Source organism: Homarus americanus, unplaced genomic scaffold (genome assembly GCF_018991925.1).
Source record: "Homarus americanus isolate GMGI-L3 unplaced genomic scaffold, GMGI_Hamer_2.0 scaffold36367, whole genome shotgun sequence".
Taxonomy (NCBI): Eukaryota; Metazoa; Arthropoda; class Malacostraca; order Decapoda; family Nephropidae; genus Homarus; species Homarus americanus.
The window spans coordinates 22219-37583 of NW_024722125.1; the positions used below are offsets into that span (position 1 = coordinate 22219).

A 15365-nucleotide genomic window follows, 5' to 3' on the forward strand; every position below is an offset into this window, starting at 1 on the left:
CCACACACGTTTTTTGTCCTAGATGTTTTTGTCTCTTCTCCTCTCTCACTTCTTTGCTTTCACTGTCCTCTTGCCAGCTTGTCTCCCTCATTCTTTTAGAAATTTCTTTCTTATTCACTACCTCTTGTTGTAGCTGTATTTTCTCACTTTCGAACTTCCCTTGTGCTTCATCACTCGTATTAGACTCATCACTACTGAACTCAAGGTCTTCAAGAACTTCGTCCAATACTATCTTTTCTTTACTCTTCCATGTAGAGTTCTTAAGCGAAAATTCACTTTCCATGGGGCAATGTTGACATCCCACAACACCCAGCCAGGAGTGATGGGACCCTGAGCAGTTATTTTCGTAAGGTAAACAGTAAGTTCCCAACACCAAAGTTGCTTGCCGATACTTATCTTATCCTCAGGTCCTTATACACAAGTAGGTGTCTATATATGCTTCAGATAATGTAATAGGCTCGAAAACATCCCAAATTTGGGAGCTAGCGCTCACAGCTGTGTTTACCGGACCAAAAAAAATGGCCGCTGTAGTGGTAGGTAGACATGAGAGACCGGTGGTTATCACCATTGAAATAACTTATATTACATAAGAATAAAAGCATTTCTATAATCAAGATCCAGGTTTATTTTCATTATATTAGATTACTATTAATTATGACTAAACGGTTGCACAATGAGGGCCATATTATAAAACAGAACATTTATGAAGTAAGTTATGCCCTTAAAGACCTTAGTTGAAGCGCAGTCATAACATTGTAACAATAACATTCTCGTTGATTTGCTATATTTGTTCAGATTTAAAGGAATTATGTAAATTAAATCCTCTTAAAGAAAATCCACATTAAGTAATACCACTTTTGACTGCCAATCACGGTAGTCTTAAATGTTACGAAGGACTTGTAAATCTTATTTTAAAACTCTTCTAGACACTGGACAATAAAACCTTTAATGTCTTTCTTGACTGGAACTACAACTCCAAGTATGTTCTAAGTTAATGTTTGTTGGGGTCTTGAACAACTTTGCGACCATAGCTCTGGTTTCCCTTCAAAACGCATAAATCTTTCGCCTTTTACTAAAGATTTCCGTGGGGGGGAACAACTCAATGAGTCTTAATTAATTTTTTCTTAGCCCATTCACATGGGCTCACAAAACTTTTTCAAATTAGCTGAAAATAATCATACAATGTCTTAATCAAGTGTATGTGATCTAATGTAGTAAAAAAAAAAATCTATTCACATATACAACGTCCTGGATGGAACAATTATCCCGACTATTACATATCTAAATCAGGTTGGGAGAATACAGATCTGTCATAAAATTAATTTCATGCACTTATTAAAAATTGCTCTAGACTTCAAACAAACCAAGGGTACCTAGGGACAGCACTAGGATCCCGCTTCCTCTATCAAGAAATAAAAAATATTGAAATTGCATTGAAATCTGTAAACCTTTTGAGTTCCCTACTTGAAATATTTGTTCTCTAACCACTTCGGGAGAACGGAGTCCTCCGGAGAGACTCAGGTATTCCAAAATACCGCACAGGGTGTTCATGAAATTTGAATTGGTGAGAGAACACCCTTACTTTGCGTCAACTTAGAGATGTCTGATTACAGATGAAGCGTTCAAGATCCTTTGTGACTGATGTTGAAAGCTTCTATTGTATTTACTGTTAGTGAAATTGTCAATATAAGTCAGGGTAGAATCTACTTTAAGAATGAGGTATCATTGACGTCATCCCTAGAGATGCCAGTAATTGTTAACTGTGGCTGAAGTCATCCCCTTTTCATATATGAACATCACAGAATCTGATGTTCATGGTGAAATTGTTGTAAGGGTGTTAATTAAGAAATTAATTAATTATCCTGAAGGGGACTCTCACGCCACGTATCTCTGAAAATCTAACGGGTGTAACCTAATACTACTTGTCTAACGCTCCGGAACGTTCACCAGGGACTGCCATCTTGAACTTTGAAATCAATTTAATTCTGGTCTTCGATAGCTCAGTCACAGCGAAGTTTGAAAAAAGGATCTTAGGAAAGTAAAATGAGTTCGTAGTCTCATTTTCACGTAGTTGATTGATACGTTTATTGAGATAAAAAAAATTACATCTCAAAGGGATGAAGTGACTTAAGTCATCCGCCACCCCAGTCCAGGAATGTCCCTCTCAGGACTCACATAAATCCCTAATACAGATATATCTTGTATAGTACATAGTTATATTCCAGATGCAAAATTTCTATATTTCTTGAATATTTCATCTACTTTCCTATTTTTAAGCATCCATTCTATTTGCTTGGAGACATTATTTATCTGGGCATTTCTATATACATTAAGAAATGGGCATCCCATGTGGCAGGGTATGGGACCTGGATGTTCTACAAACTCTACATTCCATATCCCGTTCACTTCTCTCGGCTCCAAGTTCCTCGTAATATTTATACCCTAATCTTAACCTCATACACACCGAATCTTTCCATCTGCTCCTATCTTTCCTATTTGTAAAATTTGTGTTCATGAGAACATGATAGTAATGTTTCATTGTTTCACTTTTCTCATATATTTCATTCCTTTTTAAATTATCTTCTATTGATTGTATTTTCCGCAATTTGCTCATAATTTTTTCAAAGTTTTAATACATATTATGTCAATCTCGGCCTTTTCCGTGACTCTTTTTGCTGTTATATCTACTGCTTCATTAAGACCAATCCCCACATGTGAAGGGGCCCATACAAATCGAAAACTATGGCCTTTTTTCCTTATTGTATTTACAATTTTTCTACATAAACCAATAATGTGTTCAAAGACTGAACTCCCGCTGCTCAAAGAATCTAAAGCTGCCCTACTATCAACAAAAAAATATATATCTTTATTCCTCTTTACAACATTTTCTAATCCTACTAACAATGCATATAACTCGGCTTGTGTTGATGATCTAAAATTGCTCGGCCGTTGTCCAATTTTCGTGTCATCAGTACCTTGTTCTGTGTACTGGTTTATAAGGATCCCACACCCTGCCCTGCCACTTGACACAACTGAACCGTCACAATATACATGCAAGGTGTTTATTTTAGGCAAATTACTAATCTTATTCCCATAAACCACTTGCAAGTACAGTATTTTAAGTAAAAGATTGAACTTGAGAAACTTTGGATTGAAATATACTATACTGTTTTATATTACGTTAAAATAATGATATTCTTTCAGTAAAATCCCCAGACAGGTTTACAATTCATTTCGGTAATGGTGGAGCACACGCTTAGCTCCAGATGGATTTTATGAAATTGCACCAAAACTTCTATTTACATGATCATAACACGAAAATGGAAACACTGCGCAGATGAAGATAATGATATGGAGAGAAGTGAGCCGTTTGCTCAACAACAACAGAAGATCGCGGAAAGGTGTTATCACTACCAGAGACACGACCTTCCTCAAACCAAAACTGACGAAAAAACGCTATATACTCCAAGAGGACTCCCGGTGCTCACCTTAACCGCGGAGCCGGGAACATTTCACCAGGGGGAGCGCAGTAGTACTTCCGAGCATCAAGCTCGCTCACCGAAACCACTAACGTTGATGAAGGACCAAAAGGACGACCTGCCGAGGTCCGAGGGCTAGGTGAGAGAACTGTTAGAAAATATGAGGTTCTCCCAAAGGCCGACGCCGAAGTTCAACGGAGGAACTTGTGGTGAATACTGGAAGCTCAAGGAACCCTTCCAGCGACACGTTGGGATGCCGCAGATACTTGATGCTTTGAAATTAGAGACACTCTTCGTCGATTATGCCAGCTCCGCTAAGGACGCTCTGCGAGGATGCCTGCAAATTCAAAATCCCAAAGCATGGTACAATGAAGCACCCACGTGGGGTCCCGGGTTACCTTTCCGGTTCCGGGACCAGGTTTTGGGGTACCCCCGGTATGTTTCCTCTCACTGCATGGTCTTAGTAATAACCACAGCAATGGAGAAATACCGGGTTCCCTGCCCGCCTCCTAAAATATAGTATAGTCAACTCTCATACTTTCACCTCTTAGAAAATCCAAATCTGTGTTCTTTCTTCTATGTAAAAAGGACACTGATTATGTACTCCCCGTTAAGCTGATAAGAACAGATACTACACTTTGATCTTAGCCAAAAGGCATCCTGTTGGTTCCGCTGTCCTTGCTCCACCTGACGTTGATTGACTCTCCTCCTCCTCCTCCACTGTCGGACATGTCTGGCTACTTTGTGGTTGATCAAGCCTCTCTTTGTTGGGGCAGTATTGCACATCACACTGGAATCGAAAATGGCAAACCCTTTGCTCCTCCCTCATCTGCCTCTTGACGATACATTCGTGATTGCCTGGCCGGGAATTCATTACAAGATGGCATCCAGTACACAGCTCAGCCAAAAGGCCGAGAAGCAGGTCCCGCAACTAGTACTAAGTATGGAAGTAGCAAAAGAGAGTAATAAGAATATATTTTATTTAAAAGAATGATACAGAGTTTTTTATTTACAATAGTTTGGGTATTCCAGTTATTTGTGACCATTGGCTGACTATCTATTTCATTTTATACATAGTGTTCCTATTCCACCAATCTATTCTATATAAATCATTCTCGACCAGCGAATGGCATCACTTACACACAGTTTCCTGAAGAGGCTCAGGTATCCCTTTGATGCCAGTCGCCTCATCAGCTTCTCATTCTCCGGGTCGTATGCTCCCAGGGGTCCCACTATGAATGCAGCCACCTTCACCTGCTGGTATTGTCTTCTCATCTCTGCTGCCAGTTCTGCATACTTTTCTTCTTTCCTCAGTCTTGCTTCTTTAAATGCCTCTTGTCCATTCTCGAATGGGCAGGTGACGTCGATCAGGATCACTTCTCGGTTCTTTTCAATCACCAGGTCTGGACGTCCATTGTCTGGTGCTCCTGGTACTCGTTCATTTGCCGACATGATCTTCCAATGTCGACCTTCTGCGGCTTTTCGTACTCTATCCACCAGGGCATTATGTCGCTTTTGCATGGTTCGAGCGTGTATCATGCAGTGGTTTACTACATGTGGGAGCGTTTCTTCTCTATTGCACCGACGACATCTCCGATCCCTATTCTGGCCTCGCTTCGCTCCATTGACGGGGAGTAGGTTCAGTCTTGCTCGGTGTATGAACCGCCAGTCTGCGAAGGTTGTATACGCTCCATTTCGAACAAATGCTGATGATGCTCTCTCCTGTGCTACGAGCTTCATCACTTTCCCTTGGTCAGGCTTATTCTGCAGAACTTCATCTCTCATCTGTCGTCGCTGGCTCCGGATGGTTTTGGCTACCTTCCTTCTATCTTTTTCTTCAATGATGGAGTCCGTGCATTTTATCTTGATGTTGTCTCTTCCCTCTGCTATCCAGGAAACCCCCATTCGGCCTGAGGCACATCTGGCTCTAGACCAGATGGTTTGGTGGTCTCCTCCTCGCGTTTGCATCTCTCCCTGTGTTAAGTAAATGCATGCGTCGGTCATGCTTGGCTCCTGTCGTGTTCTCATTGTTGCCACTCGCCGGCATTCTTCTCTGGCTATTTCCCTGACGACAGGATCCGGTGACGTGAGTTATTTAAATGCGGTATTCACCAGGAAAATGTCAGAGTCTTCTGCCGCGAGTGGGACACCACACGCTCCAGCTTTACTGCTTCCGTACAGGTACTCATTCGACGCTCTTGACGGTAGATGTAGCGTGTGTTTAAGCATTGTCTTCATTTCGTTGTCCAGGTGTGCCCAGTCTGTTTTCCTCAGTTGCCAAGTCCTCATTGCATGCACTCCTGCCGGGTACATGAATGTCTTGAGTGCATCTATTCTCTGCCACGGTGCTAGCTTGCTTGTCAGTATTTTGGTCCCGAGGTGCATTAGTTCCTCTACTGTTTGGATGTTTGGCAGAAGATGGAACCCAACTGGTCGCCCCAAGAATAGCGTAGCTTCGCCATCGCTCTTCCATTGAATGGGCGTTTCTCCCACATAGAACTGTGTCTGGCGCATTCCTCGAGGTCTTCGTCCAGACTGGTGCAATGATGAGCATTTGCTAGGATTTATGTCCAGTCCCATCCTACTGCATTGTTCTGTTGCTTTGTAGAGGAGTTGCTGTAGATTATCTTGCTGTTTTGTAATGATGGTTATATCGTCTGCATATGCTAAGCATGGGTGCTTGTGTTGTTGGTTCAGTATCATTCCTTCGGCCGCGATTTTCCGCAACAGTGGTTCGACCGCTATATTGAACAGGAGACCACTTATTGGGCACCCCTGTTGCACACCGCATTGCACTGGTATCTCTTCTGTTTCTCCTTCCTTTGTTAGGATTCTTGTCGTCTTGCCACTGATGATGTCTCCTGCTACTGCTTCAAAATCCCGTCCCACCCCTATACGGTTGAGCGCTCTTTTGATGAGGTCCAGTGACACTGAGCCAAATGCATTGGTCAAGTCGAGTGCTGCTATGCAGGTATCGCCATTGTTCCGTCGTGCATCGTCCATGTGATGTTGAAGTATGTAGTTGTGTTCTATCACCCCATCACTTGGCATGAATCCTTTCTGTGCAGCGCACAGTACCTCGTTGTCAACGAGCCACCTTCTGAGTCGTGCTGTGAGGCATCCCGTGTACACCTTGTATATTGTGCGGCTCAGTGTTATAGGCCTCCAATTTGAAACGACTTCTGGGTTACCACCTTTTTTGGGTACAAGTATTGTTCTGTATCGTTTCCAGGAGTCTGGTATTCTCTTGGCTCTTAGACACACGTTGAATATGGCTGCCATAACTCGGCAGCTTGGGTCAGCCTTTCTCCAGTTATCATATGATATTCTGTCTTCACCTGGTGACGAATTCTCTGCTGCTGCTAGTTTTGTAAATACTTCCTTCTCTGTGAAGGGCTGCATTTCCATCTCTGGTCTGTCGTCTGGCGGTTCGGGAATGTGCTCCACGGTATTTAGGTCACATTCCTTTTCGATCATCATGTGTTGGAAGTGTTCCTCTATTCTCTCCTTGCTTATTTCACATCTTGCGCCGTTCCCTTCGACAATTAGCCGTATTGCACGGCGACGGTTGTATTTGTACAGCCTCTGGATCTGTTTGCAATCATTGACATCGGTGATTTTCCTGGTCGTGTTCTGTCCTTGAGAGATGTTTATCCTGTTTGCCGCTTGGATTGCTACCTCGATCTCAATCAGTACTTCTTCAAATCTTGCCCAGTCCGGGTTCCGCTGGATATCATACAGTGTGCCCAGAAACGGCTCCAGTATCCATGTCTCCTCAGCTTCAACTCGCTCTTCATTTGGTTCAGGAGTTATGCCAATATGCTCCTGTATGTTGCATTCACCACTTAGTGTTTGGGTTGCTTCACTTTGCGATAGTGGTGTAAGGGATTCACTGAGATTACTTTGGCTTCCTTCATTTGTTTCTTGACTTTGCATTATCTGTTTCCCTGTTTGGGTACTGTCTCCCCCATGTTGTTCATCAGGGCTTAGAGGTGACAGTGGCATTCTTGGAATGTGCAAGAGGGGTGTCAGGTCCCCTGCGTGATGTGATTCCTCTCCTGGTGAGGGTTCATTTTGGAGCAGCTGGCTCGGCGTTATAGACCTCAGTCGCGTTTCTTGATCGTCTGGGCTCAGCGGTGACACTGGTGTACTTCTCCCTGAGACGGGGCGTGGTGTCTCTGGTCCTTCCACTTCTCCATCCCTGGGTGGGGGGGTCCATCTGTGCCTTTCTCGTTGCCCTTGTGTTTCTCTTTGCTGCTGTTGCTCGTCATTCTGTGGCTGCTCCCTCTGCTCGTTATCCCTATTTTCCCCAACTTCCTGTGTGGGCTGGGCGCTTGCTGGATTGCCTTCAGGCTGTTGGTTCCCCTGTCGTTGCTCCGCCTGACGTTGGTTGTCTCTCCTCCTCCGCTGCCGTACATGTGTTGCTGCCTTGTGGTTGTTCACTCCTCTCTTTGTTGGGGCAGAGTAGTGGCAGTATTGCACGTCGCACTGGAAACGAAAATGGGGATCCCTTTGCTCCTCCCTCATCTGCCTGTTGAGGATGCACGTGTGATTGCTTGGCCGGATAGTCAGTACCAGATAGCACCCTGCACACATGTTCATATATTCGTTGATTTTCTTGTTGTGAGCTTCCTTTAGATGTCGGACTAGTGATTGCTTGCAGCCAGACCACCCCGATGATGCACATTCCCATGGGCATCCCTGCGTCCTCTCTGTGCATTTGAAGGATGGTGGTGCAGGGAACCATATGGTCAGCATTCGGTTTCTTCTTTCCGGCTGCCGATCCCCGCTCGGGCGGGGGAGAGCATCCATTCCCCCGCCGTCCGTTGAGTCAGAGTCTCCGCCGCTCCCACCGATTTGTACTGGCTCGCCTGTCGCAGGTGTTCCGGCTCTCCATCCCACATCTTCTCCTTCGTTTCTTCCTCTTGGCCCTTCGTCGTCCATCTTGCCTTACCCACACGAACACCCACACACACATGACAACCCCCTTACCAGGGTGTACCCGCACTATCACGGTATTCCTGGAGGATCGGCCGAGAGTTGTGTACCGACCTCCCTTTCGCCATCACAAACCCACTCGATCGCAAGGTGATGGTTTACCGGGGAGGCACTTTGGGACGAATACACTTCTATGAGTGCAGGTCCCTCAGCCAGTACGAAGTAAGGAAGTACAGAGAGGAGGGAATAGCCACGTGTGAGAAGCACCCACGTGGGGTCCCGTGGGACCAGGTTTTGGGGCTTTGCAGGGCACCCCCGGTATGTTTCCTCTCACTGCATGGTATTAGTAATAACCACAGCAATGGAGAAATACCGGGTTCCCTGCTCGCCGCCTAAAACAACAAAGGAGGAAACTCTGTTACTTTCACCCCCAGAAAGTCCAAATCTGTGTTCTTCCTTCCATGCAAAAAGAACCTGATTATGTACTCTCCATTAAGCTGATAAGAACAGATTTTATTTAAAAGAATGATACATTGTTTTTTATTTACAATAGTTTGGGTATTCCAGTCATTTGTGACAATTGGCTGACTATCTATTACATTTTATACATAGTGTTCCTATTCAACTAACTAGAACCTATTCTTTCTTCTATCTTGACTTTGGGTTTATTTCACCCTACATACTGTCTAGCCCCTGAGGTATGTTCTATATAAATCATTCTCGACCAGCGAATGGCATCACTTACACACAGTTTCCTGAAGAGGCGCAGGTATCCCTTTGATGCCAGTCTCTTCATCAGCTTCTCGTTCTCCGGGTCGTATGCTCCCAGGGGTCCCACTATGAATGCAGCCACCTTCACCTGCTGGTATTGTCTTCTCATCTCTGCTGCCAGTTCTGCATACTTTTCTTCTTTCCTCAGTCTTGCTTCTTTAAATGCCTCTTGTCCATTCTCGAATGGGCAGGTGACGTCGATCAGGATCACTTCTCGGTTCTTTTCAATCACCAGGTCTGGACGTCCATTGTCTGCTGCTCCTGGTACTCGTTCATTTGCCGACATGATCTTCCAATGTCGACCTTCTGCGGCTTTTCGTACTCTATCCACCAGGGCATTATGTCGCTTTTGCATGGCTCGAGAGTGTATCATGCAGTGGTTTACTACATGTGGGAGCGTTTCTTCTCTATTGCACCGACGACATCTCCGATCCCTATTCTGGCCTCGCTTCGCTCCATTGACGGGGAGTAGGTTCAGTCTTGCTCGGTGTATGAAACGCCAGTCTGCGAAGGTTGTATACGCTCCATTTCGAACAAATGCTGATGATGCTCTCTCTTGTGCTACGAGCTTCATCACTTTCCCTTGGTCAGGCTTATTCTGCAGAACTTCATCTCTCATCTGTCGTCGCTGGCTCCGGATGGTTTTGGCTACCTTCCTTCTATCTTTTTCTTCAATGATGGAGTCCGTGCATTTTATCTTGATGTTGTCTCCTCCCTCTGCTATCCAGGAAACCCCCATTCGGCCTGAGGCACACCTGGCTCTAGACCAGATGGTTTGGTGGTCTCCTCCTCGCGTTTGCATCTCTCCCTGTGTTAAGTACATGCATGCGTCGGTCATGCTTGGCTCCTGTCGTGTTCTCATTGTTGCCACTCGCCGGCATTCTTCTCTGGCTATTTGCCTGACGTCAGGATCCGGTGACGTGAGTAATTTATATGCGGTATCCACCAGGAAAATGTCAGAGTCTTCTGCCGCGAGTGGGACACCACAAGCTCCAGCTTTACTGCTTCCGTACATGTACTCATTTGACGCTCTTGACGGTAGATGTAGCGTGTGTTTAAGCATTGTCTTCATTTCGTTGTCCAGGTGTGCCCAGTCTGTTTTCCTCAGTTGCCAAGTCCTCATTGCATGCACTCCTGCCGGGAACATGAATGTCTTGACTGCATCTATTCTCTGCCACGGTGCTAGCTTGCTTGTCAGTATTTTGGTCCCGAGTTGCATTAGTTCCTCTACTGTTTGGATGTTTGGCAGAAGATGGAACCCAACTGGTCGTCCCAAGAAGAGCGTTGCTTCGCCATCGCTCTTCCATTGGATGGGCGTTTCTCCCACGTAGAACTGTGTCTGGCGCATTCCTCGAGGTCTTCGTCCAGACAGGTGCAATGATGAGCTTTTGCTAGGATTTAGGTCTAGTCCCATCCTACTGCATTGTTCTGTTGCTATGTAGAGGATTTGCTGTAGATTATCTTGCTGTTTTGTAATGATGGTTATATAGTCTGCATATGCTAAGCATGGGTGCTTGTATTGTTGGTTCAGTATCATTCCTTCGGCCGCTATTTTCCGCAACAGTGGTTCGACCGCTATATTGAACAGGAGACCACTTATTGGGCACCCCTGTTGCACACCGCATTGCACTGGTATCTCTTCTGTTTCTCCTTCCTTTGTTAGGATTCTTGTCGTCTTGCCACTGATGATGTCTCCTGCTACTGTTTCAAAATCCCGTCCCACCCCTATACGGTTGAGCGCTCTTTTAATGAGGTCGAGTGACACTGAGCCAAATGCATTGGTCAAGTCGAGTGCTGCTATGCAGGTATCGCCATTGTTCCGTCGTGCATCGTCCATGTGATGTTGAAGTATGTAGTTGTGTTCTATCACCCCATCACTTGGCATGAATCCTTTCTGTGCAGCGCACAGTACCTCGTTGTCAACGAGCCAACTTCTGAGTCGTGCTGTGAGGCATCCCGTGTACACCTTGTATATTGTGCGGCTCAGTGTTATAGGCCTCCACTTTGAAACGACTTCTGGGTTACCACCTTTTTTGGGGACAAGTATTGTTCTGTATCGTTTCCAGGAGTCTGGTATTCTCTTGGCTCTGAGACACACGTTGAATATGCCTGCCATAACTCGGCAGCTTGGGTCAGCCTTTCTCCAGTTATCATATGATATTCTGTCTTCACCTGGTGACGAATTCTCTGCTGCTGCTAGTTTTGTAAATACTTCCTTCTCTGTGAAGGGCTGCATTTCCATCTCTGGTCTGTCGTCTGGCGGTTCGGGAATGTGCTCCACGGTATTCAGGTCACAATCCTTTTCAACCATCATGTGTTGGAAGTGTTCCTCTATTCTCTCCTTGCTTATTTCACATCTTGCGCCGTTCCCTTCGGCAATTAGCCGTATTGCTCGACGACGGTTGTATTTGTACAGCCTCTGGATTTGTTTGCAATCATTGACATCGGTGATTTTCCTGGTCGTGTTCTGTCCTTGAGAGATGTTTATCCTGTTTGCCGCTTGAATTGCTACCTCGATCTCAATCGGTACTTCTTCAAATCTTGCCCAGTCCGGGTTCCGCTGGATCTCATACACTGTGCCCAGAAACGGCTCCAGTATCCATGTCTCCTCAGCTTCATCTCGCTCTTCATTTGGTTCAGGCGTTATGCCAATCTGCTCCTGTATGTTGCCTTCACCACTTAGTGTTTGCGTTGCTTCACTTTGCGATAGTGGTGTAAGGGATTCACTGAGATTACTTTGGCTTCCTTCATTTGTTTCTTGACTTTGCATTATCTGGTCCCCTGTTTGGGTACTGTCTCCACCATGTTGTTCATCGGGGCTTAGAGGTGACAGTGGCATTCTTGGCATGTGCAAGAGGGGTGTCAGGTCCCCTGGGTGCTGTGATTCCTCTCTTGGTGAGGGTTCATTTTGGAGCAGCTGGCTCGGCGTTATCGACCTCAGTCGCGTTTCTTGATCGTCTGGGCTCAGCGGTGACACTGGTGTACTTCTCCCAGAGACGGGGCGTGGTGTCTCTGGTCCTTCCACTTCTCCATCCCTGGGTGGAGGGGTCCATCTGTGCCTTTCTCGTTGCCCTTGTGTTTCTCTTTGCTGCTGTTGCTCGTCATTCTGTGGCTGCTCCCTCTGCTCGTTATCCCTATTTTCCCCAACTTCCTGTGAGGGCTGGGCGCTTGCTGGATTGCCTTCAGCCTGTTGGTTCCCCTGTCGTTGCTCCGCCTGACGTTGGTTGTCTCTCCTCCTCCACTGCCGTACATGTGTTGCTACCTTGTGGTTATTCAATCCTCTCTTTGTTGGGGCAGAGTAGGGGCAGTATTGCACGTCGCACTGGAAACGAAAATGGGGAACCCTTTGCTCCTCCCTCATCTGCCTGTTGAGGATGCACGTGTGATTGCTTGGCCGGATAGTCAGTACCAGATAGCACCCTGCACACATGTTCATATATTCGTTGATTTTCTTGTTGTGGGCTTCCTTTAGATGTCGGACTAGTGATTGCTTGCAGCCAGACCACCCCGATGACGCACATTCCCATGGGCATCCCTGCGTCCTCTCTGTGCATTTGAAGGATGGTGGTGCAGGGAACCATATGGTCAGCATTCGGTTTCTTCTTTCCGGCTGTCGATCTCCTTCGTTTCTTCCCCTTGGCCCTTCGTCGTCCATCTTGCTTTACCCACACACACATGACAACCCCCTTACCAGGGTGTACCCGCACTATCACGGTATTCCTGGAGGATCGGCCGAGAGTTGTGTACCGACCTCCCTTTCGCCATCACAAACCCACTCGATCGCAAGGTGATGGTTTACCGGGGAGGGACTTTGGGACGAATACACTTCTATTAGTGCAGGTCCCTCAGCCAGTACGAAATAAGGAAGTACAGAGAGGAGGGAATAGCCACGTGTGAGAAGCACCCACGTGGGGTCCCGTGGGACCAGGTTTGGGGCTTTGCAGGCCCCCCCCGGTATGTTTCCTCTCACTGCATGGTATTAGTAATAACCACAGCAATGGAGAAAGACCGGGTTCCCTGCTCGCCGCCTAAAACAACAAAAGAGTAACTCTGTTAATTTCACCCCCAGAAAGTCCAAAGCTGTGCTCTTCCTTCTATGTAAAGAAGAACACTGATTATGTACTCTCCATTAAGCTGATAAGAACAGATACTACACTTTGATCTTAGCCAAAAGGCCGAGAAGCAGGTCCCGCAACTAGTATTAAGTATGGAAGTAGCAAAAGAGAGAAATAAGAATATATACTATACTTTGATCTTAGCCAAAAGGCCGAGAAGCAGGTCCTGAAACTAGTACTAAGTATGGAAGTAGCAAAAGAGAGAAATAAGAATATATACTACACTTTGATCTTAGCCAAAAGGCCGAGAAAGCTATTCCAAAGCGATAGATGCGATACGAAGTCTTTAGTTAGAGGTGAAAGATTATTAGGAGTTGAAGAGTGAATTTGAAAACTGAAATACGGTAAGGAGTAGAAAGAATCTGGGCTCAGCCAGATACTTCATCTTTCTTATTGGTGTTTTGTCTTTGTTCTGCTCCTTGGGTCGTCAGACCTTTAGCCAATTAATATTGGTTTATTTATATAATGCTGCTTATTATTATTATTTTGTTATTGTTGGGTTAGTGAGCCTGCCCAGGTCCTTGTGTAACTGGGAGGGTAGTCACATTTTTTTTTTTTTTTTTTTTTTTTTTTTGAGGTGTTAGTTAAGTGTTATTTGTGTTAGTCTAAAGTTACACTGTATGGAGAGGCCTGCCAGGTTCTTAGTGGAGCTGGTTGGTCACTCTCATCTTTATTCCTCTAGTAATGTTTTATGTAGAAATGTGTATGTTGAGGCAGGAGGTGGTTCAATTACTTCTTCCTGGCTGATATAGCTGGGAGGGTAATCACATTATTATTATTAATATTATTAATATTTTATTTTTATTTTTTTTATTTATTATTATTTTATTTTTTTGGAGTTAGTGAGCCCGCCCAGGTCCTTGTGTAGCTGGGAGGGTAGTCACATTCCAAAGCTGATGATGATGATGATTATACGGAGAGAAGAGAGCAGTGGCTCTGAGAGTGGGAGAAGGGTATAGTACAAGGTAAAGTTTAGAAGTGGGAAGTAGAGGAGAAGGTTAACAGCAGGTGGGCTATCCACCTTGCGGAGACGTGTTTTTTGTCTTCCGTAACTGTGCTGCGTTGAGAGGTTCTTGGGGTTAGGGAAGGCCGGTCTCAGCCAAGCTAAGCTAGGTTGTTCTAAGGTGTCCTGAGGGCATATTTTGTTAGGGGGGGTCTCTCCAGGTCCTTGTGGCACTGGAGGGATGATCCCCATCTTTTAGTTATTTTTATTGTTATTTCTTATTGTTATTTTGTTGTTATTTTGTATATAGAGGCTCTGGTTCTTCGTTATCATTTTTCCTGCTTCTAGGCCACCATCCGTGCGATGTGTTGTTGTTTTCCTCAATTAGTTGGTTTAGTATGGGATCCTGTTCTTGCTCGATTTTTTCCCATATTACATTTGTTTGGGTGTGTATTCTGATGTTGAGTGGGTCTATGCCGTGTTCTGTGTGTATGTCTTGTACTGTTTGTGTGTATGGTGGTTGGTGTTTTGCCGCTCTTCTGAGGGCTATATTTTGCACTGCTTGATATTTGAGTTGATTGGTTCTTGAGATTGTGTTCAGAGGTATCGGGGGGTATTCTAAGTGTGGTCTGATCAGTGCTTTGTATAGGTGCAATTGCGTGTTGGTTTCCAATTGGCGGAATCTTTTGAGCTTAGTAAGTTGTGATCTTGCCTTAGCTAATCTTTCGTTAATGTGGGGTGTTATTCCGCATCTGGATATCTTGAGTCCTAATGTTTTTCCCTTGGCAGCGTATGGTATTTGTTGGTTGTTAACAATAATAGGGAATGGTTTTGTTTTTGCGATGTGAATTATTTGGAGTTTTTGTACATTGGTTTTTATCTTCCATTTACGTTCATAGTCGTTTATTACCTCTATTTCTCTGCATGTTCTAATAGCCATCAATTAAATTAATGCACATTAGGTAATATTCTTACTTCGCTTCACCTGTAAATTGGTGCAACAAGGATCTATCTCGAGTTTTGTTTGCAGATAAACATTCGAATTCCTTATACATCAACATTTAAAATCTATAATAACAAAAGTTGTAATTATGTAACCAATTAATTTACTATTCTTTA

General features: G+C 44.8%; 1 non-coding gene and 1 pseudogene across 1 annotated transcript; one reads left to right on the forward strand and one right to left on the reverse strand.

The window, feature by feature from the left end:
• Positions 1 to 1028: 1028 nt before the first annotated feature.
• On the forward strand, positions 1029 to 1144 carry LOC121861982. Its single transcript, XR_006088149.1, has one exon. It is a non-coding gene; the product is annotated as a U5 spliceosomal RNA (small nuclear RNA).
• Positions 1145 to 13255: 12111 nt separating this feature from the next.
• LOC121861981 lies at positions 13256 to 13375 on the reverse strand (annotated as a pseudogene).
• Between the last annotated feature and the right edge of the window lie 1990 nt (positions 13376 to 15365).